Source organism: Cupressus sempervirens, chromosome 9, assembly GCF_028749045.1.
Source record: "Cupressus sempervirens isolate cs-2001-9-10 chromosome 9, ASM2874904v1, whole genome shotgun sequence".
In the NCBI taxonomy this organism is placed as follows: Eukaryota; Viridiplantae; Streptophyta; class Pinopsida; order Cupressales; family Cupressaceae; genus Cupressus; species Cupressus sempervirens.
The window spans coordinates 557,867,083-557,878,032 of record NC_143126.1 but is presented as its reverse complement, the minus strand read 5'-3'; the positions used below and the strand labels follow the sequence as shown (position 1 = coordinate 557,878,032).

The 10,950-nt window shown below is 36.9% G+C and overlaps 1 pseudogene; it reads right to left on the bottom strand.

Moving 5' to 3' along the window:
* Positions 1-1,777: 1,777 nt before the first annotated feature.
* LOC149539869 (dehydrodolichyl diphosphate synthase CPT3 pseudogene) lies at positions 1,778-2,449 on the bottom strand (annotated as a pseudogene).
* Between the last annotated feature and the right edge of the window lie 8,501 nt (positions 2,450-10,950).

Here is a 10,950-nt window from a genome sequence, read left to right as displayed (position 1 = left end):
TTGATAATAAGAATAGTTGAAGAGGTTGAGGTGGAAGATCTAGTGGATGATCTTATGGAGGTCATAATGATGATCAAAAGAACAATGATGAGGTTGGAAGTAGTAATCAGAACCAAAGGGGAAACAATTCCAATTGTTTCCATGATCAGAACAATAGAGATCAGAGAGGAAGAGGCAGAGGACAAGGATTTGGAAGAGGAGGCTTCCATGGGAAATGTTTTCATTGTAGAGAAGAAGGGCATAGAAAATTTGAATGCAACCAGTGCTAAGGAAGGGTAGATCAAAAAAAAAATGGCCAGGCCAGAGTTGCACATGTTGATGAAGATGCCAAATCATCACATTGTAAAGATGCTGAAAGAGGAGAAGTCCTAGTTAATAAAAGAGTCCTATTGAGTGGTGAGAATGAACTTGATCAAAGAAGGATCTTGTTTCACACAAGGTGCAAATGTGAAGATAAGTGTTGTGATGTGATCATTGATGGTGGAAGTATGGACAATCTAGTGTCAGAAATGTTGGTCACCAAATTGAAGCTGAGTAGGTAGAAACACCCGCACCCATACCATATTTCTTGGGTGCAAGATGACCACAAGGTCATGGTTAATGAGTAGTGCTCCATGAAGTTCAAGATTGGAAGCTACCAAGATGAGGTACTATGTTATATCATACCTATAGACATATGCCATATCACTAGTAGATTTAACCCTAAAATTTGACCAAAAAAATTAAATGGCTTGGTTGGTTTCCATTATAAAGGAAACTTTTGTTTTTTTTTAATACATGCCTGTGTTGGTTGCAATTGCAACCAACACAGTAACATACAGATAAACTCTTTTAAATGGCTTGGTTGGTCGCATTATAAAGAAAGCTTTTGTTTTTTTTTTTAATAACATGCCCGTGTTTGTCACAATTGTGACCAATTATTTGTATTTTGTGTTGGTCTCAATTGCAACACACACAATAGCATAAAGACAAAAAAAAAGGGCAAAAACACATTTCACTTGAGCAAGCCAATGTTGAGGGCATTTCACTTGAGCACCATTCTAGCATTTCACATAGTGGAGGGCATTTCACTTGAGCACCATTCCAGCATTTTGCATGGTCCTATTTGTGAGATTTGGCAAAGTCTCTACTTGAGCGGCATTGCAGGCATTTTTCTTGAGGGCATTTTGCTCAAGCGGAGAATTTGAAGCTTTCCAGCATTCTTCATCATTTGGAGTGTCATTCGAGCATATAGGGCCACTTGAAGACTTACCACCATCAAAGGTAAGGGAAAAATGTAACTATTTCTATGCAGCTTCAATTTATAATGTGGCTTGTTACATAGAGTTTATTTGTAAATGCTTTGCAATGTGAATATGATTGGGGTCTGGCAATTGGTGTGGCTAACTTCATCCTTCACTTTTCCTTCTTGAGTTGATAAAATTGGAAGAGGGTTTTATGGTAGATTGAGGGCATGAAATTATGATGGTTTGAAATCTTTGCTTTTTGTTGGTTCTTCATTTGCCCTACCTGCTCTTTCATATACATTTCAATTTTGGTGAAAGAGGCACAAAAAAATTCAACAAAAATTATAAGAAGCCTAGGGCTACAACAGGGTTTGGTATCATCTCTTGAAGTTTCTACTACTAATTGGCAAAGGGTTTTATATTGTTGACTTGCTTTTTTGGGCAAAGAATGTTAAAAGGGTTTCTTCAACTACCCCGATATGTTGTTTGATTGTAACAAGTTTTTTTCTCTATGAAATAATGAAGAAGAAGAGTTGAAAATTTAAATAGACTTAATAGTTACAATCTAAGATGCTTCCTAGGTATTGCATAGATGTAATATACAAATGCTTTGCAATATCCTCTTCACTAATCTTCTTTCCATCCAAATCCCCTTCCTTGAAAACATCTTCAACAACCTTAGCAATCTCCTGAGTACTAGTATAAGGAGCACATATATTTAGAATAGCCTTATCATTATTCCTAGAGAAAGCCATGGCCCTATCTGCCGATTCTCTCACATTTTGAGGAAAAAGACTAATATCTCCTATAAGTTGAACCCTAATTCCATACTTGTTAACCATGCTTTCCTTCTCAACAAGAAGATCAAGCTTCTGCTTCATTAAATTCATAAGTGTCTCAACTTCTTCCTTTGAGCACTTGAAATTCTCAATACTAAAAGCATAAACACTCACACATTTTATACCAATTTCATAAAAATCTCTCAAAGTATGCATCAAGCTATTATACCCATATTCATGGCCCCTCCATTTTTGCATATTTCTATTTGTTTCATATCTCCTATTGCCATCCATTATGATTGCAACATGCTTTGGAATGGGACCTGCTGAAACAGACCATAATAGAAATCTCCTAAACAATTCTCTCATTTAATTTGCAAGAAATGCAAAAATTTCTTGCAAGTAAGAACCATTGAAGGATTGGAATGCAATTAAACTTGTCATCTTTGATTATGGGTGGCATTTCTTGATCATAATGAAGGAATATATAATAGTTTTTTCTTGTGGGTCTTTAACTACATACCATAGAATCATTTGTGATGGAAAAATTAGGGTTGGCTTATCTTATCTTTTAATTATTTTTATGAAAATTGGATTCTAGATCTCTCTTTAAAGTTCTATTCTGTGTCATTTTTAGCCTTAAAAGACATTATTGACAAATTTTTGATACCTCTACTAATAATTCAATTTACAACCACCATAAATTTCACTATTCCTATTTATCTTTTGTGCGTTCTTTAATAATATTCATTCACAAAATTAATGAAATAGGGTGATTTGGTTGGTACCTAAATTATCATGAAAAAGAAAGGTCATTGAACCACTGCCAAAAAATCTCATGTGTTAGATAGATATTGAGAACTTCACATTTTATGCATGTTCTATATCAATGGGCGACTTAATTTTGCACGAATGATTGAATTCTAGAAGTGTCATTGCAACTCACATAGAAATCATTTTATTAGAGGAGATGGGAAACATCATTCATTATATAAAAATGAACATGGAGGAGATAACTATGGCATGTATAGTGGTTAGCAAACATTTTCATGGTGTAGATTAGATTTTACACAAAGTAATAATTTCCTAAGAGGCATCTCTTGTCAATCAACTTGCCTAACAATGCTTGAATTTCTTACAATTAGTCAAGATAAGTGCTAAGCATTATTGAATATGTTAAGATAATTCTCAACAAAGTATTTCTTCACATCATTCTTCCTTAAATTAATTTGATTTGTTCATGTTATTCTTCCTTAACTAATCTGTTATATTCTGTTGACCCATTTTGAGCTCTTGTTTCTTTCAAGCAACCCAAATTTAGTAAAACTTGTTTGTTCTTTAATAGGTTGTCTTCAAGCCAATGCAATATGCCATTGATGTGTCTAATTTGGATTTCCTTCCCTTAAAGGCAATTATTCTTCAATGCTTGTTTATTTTTTAAATCAATTTTTGTACATTAAATTATTAATTCTTATTGGTCGGTGCCAATTTTGCTACACCAAAAAATAGGAAAAAAAAAAAGAAAAATTAGTGATTTAATTTCCAATAGAACAAATATTAATTTTCAAAAGCTTTAATTTAGCGCATGTAGTGCTTTTTATGTCAAACCATCTCAAAAACACAAAAAAATAGAAAATAATAAAAACCAAAAACAACCATAGTCAGTTTAGCAGTTAGAGCCTTAAAGGCTTCTTACATGAAATGTCTACTGCCTTGATAATATTGAAGGCTAATCTGCAAGATTTTATTGCCAAAAAATAATTCTAATATGATCCTTTGATCTAAAATCAATAAACAATGTGGGTGATGAAGAAAGTCTTTGATCAACAAATATCAACTTTTTAAACATTATATCCAAAATGCTTTGTTCAAGATGATCATTGATATACTAGATATTGATCTACAACTATAAGGTAAAATAGATATCAATCTATAAATATATGGATTGAATGAACAATTGCAATATCTAATTTGACTTTGGTAGAAATGTTGATTTATGAAGATTGTCCAGAATCTGGATCAAGCCAATTCAAGATACACATTGATATGGCAAGGACTGGTATGAATTTATAATATATATATATATATATATATATATATATATATATATGGCGATTGTACTGATCTAAGTTTGATCACTATGTTATAATTCAAAGATGTGAGAAGAATGGATGAGTTGCAAATATCATTTCTATCCTATATCAATCAAATATAGAACTTTAAATCAATTTGAAAGTAATATGCTCATCATTGTTTTTGATGTTCATCAGTTTTGTGTATGTGATGATCCACCCTTTTATCCAAATGATGGCTTGATATAATGGCCCGTCTGAAGTTTTTTATCGCTATTTTTGATATTTAATCTTATTTCTTATGTGATGTTCTTGTTAAGATCATCCTCTCTGATTGAGGCTATATGCACATGCAATCTTTATTTCTTACCAATGGTGGATTACTTCCACCCTCCTTGGTTGTTTAATGGGGACACAACCTAAGAACAGAATGGAACCAACAGAAAAGGAAAATTATATTAACTGGGAAAATAAGCCAGTACAAATAGTACAGAGAAAATAAACTTCAGAACATGCCCTAAGGGCTTACAATAGCATAAATCTGGAGAATATTTCTCCTTTTAGCACCTCCTCTCAAACTCCACTCTGAACTGCCTTTTACAATGCCAGAAATCTCCTTAAATAGACCTCGGAGGGTTAAGAACTAGGAGTACATTCTAGAAAGTGCTAGTAGGCATCCACCGAAAAATAGAAGGTTCCAGAAGCTGCGTTAGAAGTCGGTGCAAATCTAGAAGAATCCAGAAATGGTAATCGAACTTCCGGGAGGCATAACTTTTGAAGCGTAGCTCTGATTGATGAACCGTTTAGATTTTCGGAAAGATCTCAAAGCGCTCTATAGCCCTATGGAGGAGCTTTGCTCGTCCCCCATTTTTTGACCCTTTTTGAGGTCATTTAATGCCCCAAACCTGACTTTGAAGCATTCTTAGGAGGTCTCCAAAATTTGAAAAACTGCAATAACTTTCAAACTGTGGGGCCTATTGACCTGATTCTTTTTTTGGAATGCTCTAAATCATGATTACATTCATCTGGCCAATTCACACCTTCTAGTTTATCGAAATGATGGCCCAAATACATCCTCCTATTTTTTTAGAATTTTCAAACGAACTGATAGTTGAACTATGAGAGTTGGAACCTTAATTTGAGCCAAATGGGTATCCAAAAATGTAAAGACATGAAATAGAAACTAAGTCTAAGTAAATTTTTTTGGGTGACACAGGATTGCCCTTATACCTCTAGATGCTCCTGCATCAGACACCCAGGATAGATTGAAAAGTGACCCTGTCACTTTATGGGTGGTAGAGGAAATCCCAAATGGGAAACCTCAGTTGCTGAAATCCAAGTTGAGTCCTTGATTGGCCGTCCTTTCCATTTGACCAAATACTCTTCATACTGCTTGTTTCTGGTACTCCTACCCACACGATGATCTAGAATGTCTTCTATCTCCTCCTTCTTAGAAGTAGGAATTGGACATGGCTCTAACACCAGCTCCTCATCTGCACCATCATCATGATACTCTGTTAAATCTACAATGTTGAAAATGAGAGAAATCTGAATACCATCTGGCAGCTCCACTTCATATGCATTTCCTGAGTCATGTTTCTTCAAAATTTTGCAGGGGCCAAATTTCTTCATTTTCAGCTTGTTGTAAGTACCGACTAGAAATCTTTCTTTTCGTAAGTGTACCATGACTAAATCTCCTACTTGGAATTCCTTATGTCTTCTCCTTTGATCATCCCTAGCTTTATACTCTTGATTCATCTTGATAATGTGTGCTTGAACCTCCTCATGTAGATGCTTGATGTGTTTAGCAAATTCCTCAGCTTCAACACTTGTCCTTTCCCCTTGTTCTATCTTCCTTAATTTTGGTGCAGTCCTTGGGCTATTCCCATATACAATTTGAAATGGTGATTTTCCAGTACTCCTATTTATAGAGTTATTATAAGCAAACTCTGCCTGTGGTAGAATCAAATCCCATCCCTTGGGCTTATCTCCAACTAAACATCTCAGCAAATTGCCCAGACTTCTATTTACCACTTCTGTTTGACTGTCAGTTTGTGGGTGATGCGTGGAACTGAATTTCAAGTTTGTTCTCAACTTTTTCCACAATGTCCTCCAGAAATATCCCACAAATTTAGTGTCTCTGTCAGAAACTATACTGCTTGGAAGACCATGTAGTCTTACCACCTCTTTGAAAAACAAGTCTGCAATATGGACAGCATCATGGGTTTTGTGGCATGGAATGAAATGTGCCATTTTGGAGAACCTATCAACCACCACGAATACTGAGTCATTACCCCTTTGTGTCCTTGGCAATCCAAGAACAAACTCCATACTTATGTCCTCCCATGGCCTTGATGGAACAGGCAATGGCTGATATAGGCTAGTATTTTGACTAAACCCCTTGGCAACTTGACAAACCTGGCAACTCTGTACAAACTTCTTCACATCCTATATAATTTGAGGCCAAAAATAATGTTCTCTAAGAATGGAAATGGTCTTATCCCGACCAAAATGTCCTGCCATCCCTCCACTGTGTTTCTCCTTAATCAGATTTTCCCTCATGGAACTCCTTGGAATGCACAATTGACTACCTTTGAACAACATGCCATCCTGAATCAAATAGTCTAACCACTTGGTTCTATCTACAGCAACAGGTTCTTTACAAGCTTTCCATGCTTTAGCAAAATCAAGATCCTCGGGGTACAAATTCTTGAGTTCATCAAACCCAACTACTTCAACCTACATTGTTGTAAGCAACAACTGTCTCCTACTTAGTGCATCTGCAACCCTGTTAGATTTTCCACTTCTATGCTTCAACACAAATGTATAACTCTACAAGAATTCTACCCACTTCATATGCCTCTGATTTAATTTACCTTGGCTATTTAGGTACTGTAATGCCTGATGATTAGTATACAAAAAAAATTCCTTTGGCAATAAATAATGCTTCCATTTCTTTAAGGCCTGAACTATTGCATAGAACTCTTGATCATAAACAGAATACTTCTTCTTTGCATCATTCAATTTTTCATTAAAATATGCAATAGGCTTACCTTCTTGGCTTAATACAGCCCCAATAGTGCTGCCACTAGCATCACAATCCACCTGGAACACTTTTCTAAAATTTGGAAGTGCCAACACAGGCTGTTCTGTCACCTTCTTCTTCAACAATTCAAAACTTCTCGCAGCTGCTGCAGTCCATTTGAACTATTTTCTATCCCCTCTTATTGTATCAGTTAGGGGTGCACATATGCCACTAAAATTCTTAATAAACTTCCTGTAAAAACTAACCAAACCATGAAATGATCTTACCTCAGTAGCAGACCTTGGAGTAGGCCATTCCAAGATGGCTTTTACCTTCTCTAGATCCATTTTCAGACCTTCAGGTGATATAACAAATCCCAAATAGACTAACTCCCTTTTTGCAAAGACACACTTCTTTAGATTAATTAACAATTTCTCTTCCCTTAGCCTTTCAAGGACACTACGAATATGCAGTAAATGTTCTTCCAAAGTCTTGCTGAAAATTAAAATATCATCCAAATAGACAATAACAAATTTTCCCAAGAACTTCTTAAGTACCTCATTCATGAGCCGCATGAAGGTGCTTGGGGCATTCGTCAATCCAAAGGGCATGACTAACCACTCATAAAGACCCTCCTTGGTCTTGAAGGATTTTTTCCACTCATCTCCTTCTCGAATCCATATTTGATGATAGCCACTCTTTAGATCTATCTTTGTGAAGTACTGAGCTCCACTCAAGCAGTCCATAAGATCATCCATCCTTGGTAAAGGAAACCGGTATTTGATGGTTATCCTATTTATAGCTTGAGAATCTATACACATCCTCCACTCTCCATCCTTCTTTGGTGCAAGTACTGCAGGTACTACACATGGACTTAGGCTCTCTCGAATCAAGCCCTTCCTCAACAGCTCCTAAACCTGTCTATTTAGCTCCTCTGTTTAAGTAGGAGTCATCCTGTGAGCAAGCTTGTTAGGAAAACTAGCTCCTGGAATTAGATCTATCTAATGAATGATTTTCCTTACTGGTAGCAATCTATCTGGAACATTATCAGAGATAATATCTCCAAATTCCCCTAGTAAATCTGAAACTTCAAATGGTATTTCACTACTACCTTCTTTATCTTTCCTAGGAATCAAAGCATAGCATTTATGCTGATGTTTCATGCCATCTAAAAACTTCCTTCCATCAACAAGACAAATCCTAGCACTGCTACATACCTTTTCACCTTCCATTTTCATGGGCTTCAATTTTTGGCGAACTCCATCCTTTGTCAGAGAGTATGTGTTTGCATGTCCATCATGTATTGCATGTCTATCAAACTGCCATGGTCTACCCAACAATAGATGGCAAACATCCATCGAAATAACATCACAAAGAACTTCATCATGGTAACTCCCAATTTTGAATTTTACTAAACATTGTTCACTTACCAGGACCTTATGATCATCTTTTACCCAAGAAATCCGATAGGGCTGGGGATGTTTCTCCCTCTTGAGCTTCAGCTTAGAGACCATCTCTTCTGATACCAGGTTATCAGTGCTACCACCATCAATGATCATGTCACAACATTTATCCTCACACTTGCATCTGGTATGAAACAAACTCCTTCATTGTCCTGGTTCATTCTCATCACTTAGTAGGACTCTTTCATTTACCAACATCTCTCCTCTTTCTGCATCCTCTGAATGTGATGATTGTGCATCCTCATCCACATGAGCAACCCTAGCTTGGCCCTCAATTCTCCTATCTATCCTTCCTTCTCGTTGAGGGCATTCAAAGGCACGATGACCTTCTTCATTCCAATGGAAACAAGTACCATGGAAGCCTCCTCTTCCTTGTCCACATCCTCTACCTCTTCCTCTTTGATTTCCAAAGTCTTGATCATGGGAGCGGTTGAAACCCTCATTCCTCTGGTTTCTGCTAGTACCCACATCTTCATTTTTCTTTTGGGTTTCATTGCGGCCTCCAGATGATCTACCACTTCCCCTTCCTCCTTGACTGTGCCCTCTTTGTCTTCCTTCAAACCTTTTACTTAGCTTCTCTTCAACTCGTAGGGCAAACTGGTATGCTTCTTCAATGCTGGTCATTCTTACCAGACTTAATTCCTCCTGGATGCTAGGTCGCAACCCACTGATATAACGAGAAACCTTCTCCTTATTTGCTTCTGCCTGCCACGCTCTAATCAAGAGTCGGTAAAATTCCTCTATATATTCTTGGACTGATCTTCCTGCTTGCTTTAACCCATGCATCTTCTTAAACAGATCAAGCTTGTAGTCCACAGGAATGAACTGCTTCTTCAATTTGTCCACCATGCAATCCCATCTTGTGATCTTCTCCTTTCCTTTTCTAAGTCTTTCCAGTTGAACCTCTTGCCACCAGATTTTGGCATGGCCTTTCAATTTTTCCTTTGCAAACTTAACCCTATCTGGGTCCCTTATATCCTCATACTCAAACTATTCTTCCAGTTCATTGATCCAATCGATCAACTCATCTGGTTTCAGATTTCCTGAAAATATACCCACTTCAATTGTAGGTCTTTTCCCAAACTTAGTAATGGCCCTAAAAAGCCTTTCCTATATAGGATTTAGAACTTCCCCGTCAAATTCCTCTTCTGGCTCCATTACTTCCTCTTCATTGTCATCCTCACTATTGTCACCTACGACAACATTTGCTCCTCTACGAAGCTCCTCTTGCAATGCTTGTACCTTCCTCTGGAGGGCTGTAACATCCTCAGGATCAATAGCTCTAGCCCTTTCACCACACTCTCTTCATGGAGGCATCTTCTAACTCGAACCCACAACCACACAATCCTGGTGCAAACTGCCTCACAGTCGGCGCTCTGTCTACACACTTAGGAAAAACCTGCTCTGATACCACTTGATGGGGACACAACCCATGAACAGAATGGAACCAATAGAAAAGGAAAATTATATTAATTGAGAAAATAATCCAGTACAAATAGTACAGAGAAAATAAACTTCAGAACATGCCCTAAGGGCTTACAATAGCATAAATCTGGAGAATATTTCTCCTTTTAGCACCTCCTCTCAAACTCCACTCCGAACTGCCTTTTACAATGCCAAAAATCTCCTTAAATAGACCCCAAAGGGTTAAGGACTAGGAGTACATTCTAAAAAGTGCTAGTAGGCATCCACCGACAAAATAGAATGTTCCGGAGGCTGCATTAGAAGTCGGTGCAAATCTAGAAGAATCCAGAAACAGTAACCGAACTTTTGGGAGGCATAACTTTTGAACCGTAGCTCTGATTGACGAACCGTTTACATTTTCAGAAAGCTCTCGAAGTGCTCTATAGTCCTATGGACAAGCTTTACTCATCCCCCATTTTTTGACCCTTTTTGAGGTCATTTAATGCCCCAAACCTGACTTTGAAGCATTCTTAGGAGGTCTCCAAAATTTGAAAAACTGCAATAAATTTCAAACCGTGGGGCCTATTGACCTAATTCTTTTTATGGAATGCTCCAAATCATGATTACATTCATCTGGCCAATTCAAACCTTCTAGTTTACCGAAATGATGGCCCAAATACATGCTCCTATTTTTTCAAGATTTTCAAACGCACCGATAGTTGAACTATGAGAGTTGGAACCTTTATTTGAGCCAAATGGGTATCCAAAAATGTAAAGACATGAAATAGAAACTAAGTCTAAGTACATTTTTTTTGGTGACACGAGATTGCCCTTATACCTCTGGATGCTCCTGCATCATTGTTTTAAGGCTCTTGGAGTCCTCAACATGTTACTAAAATAAGGTTTGATAACTAAGTCCAAATATTCATGTTACTTTGAGTTTCAATTTAAATGTTTCAAAAATCTCCAAGAATTAATGAA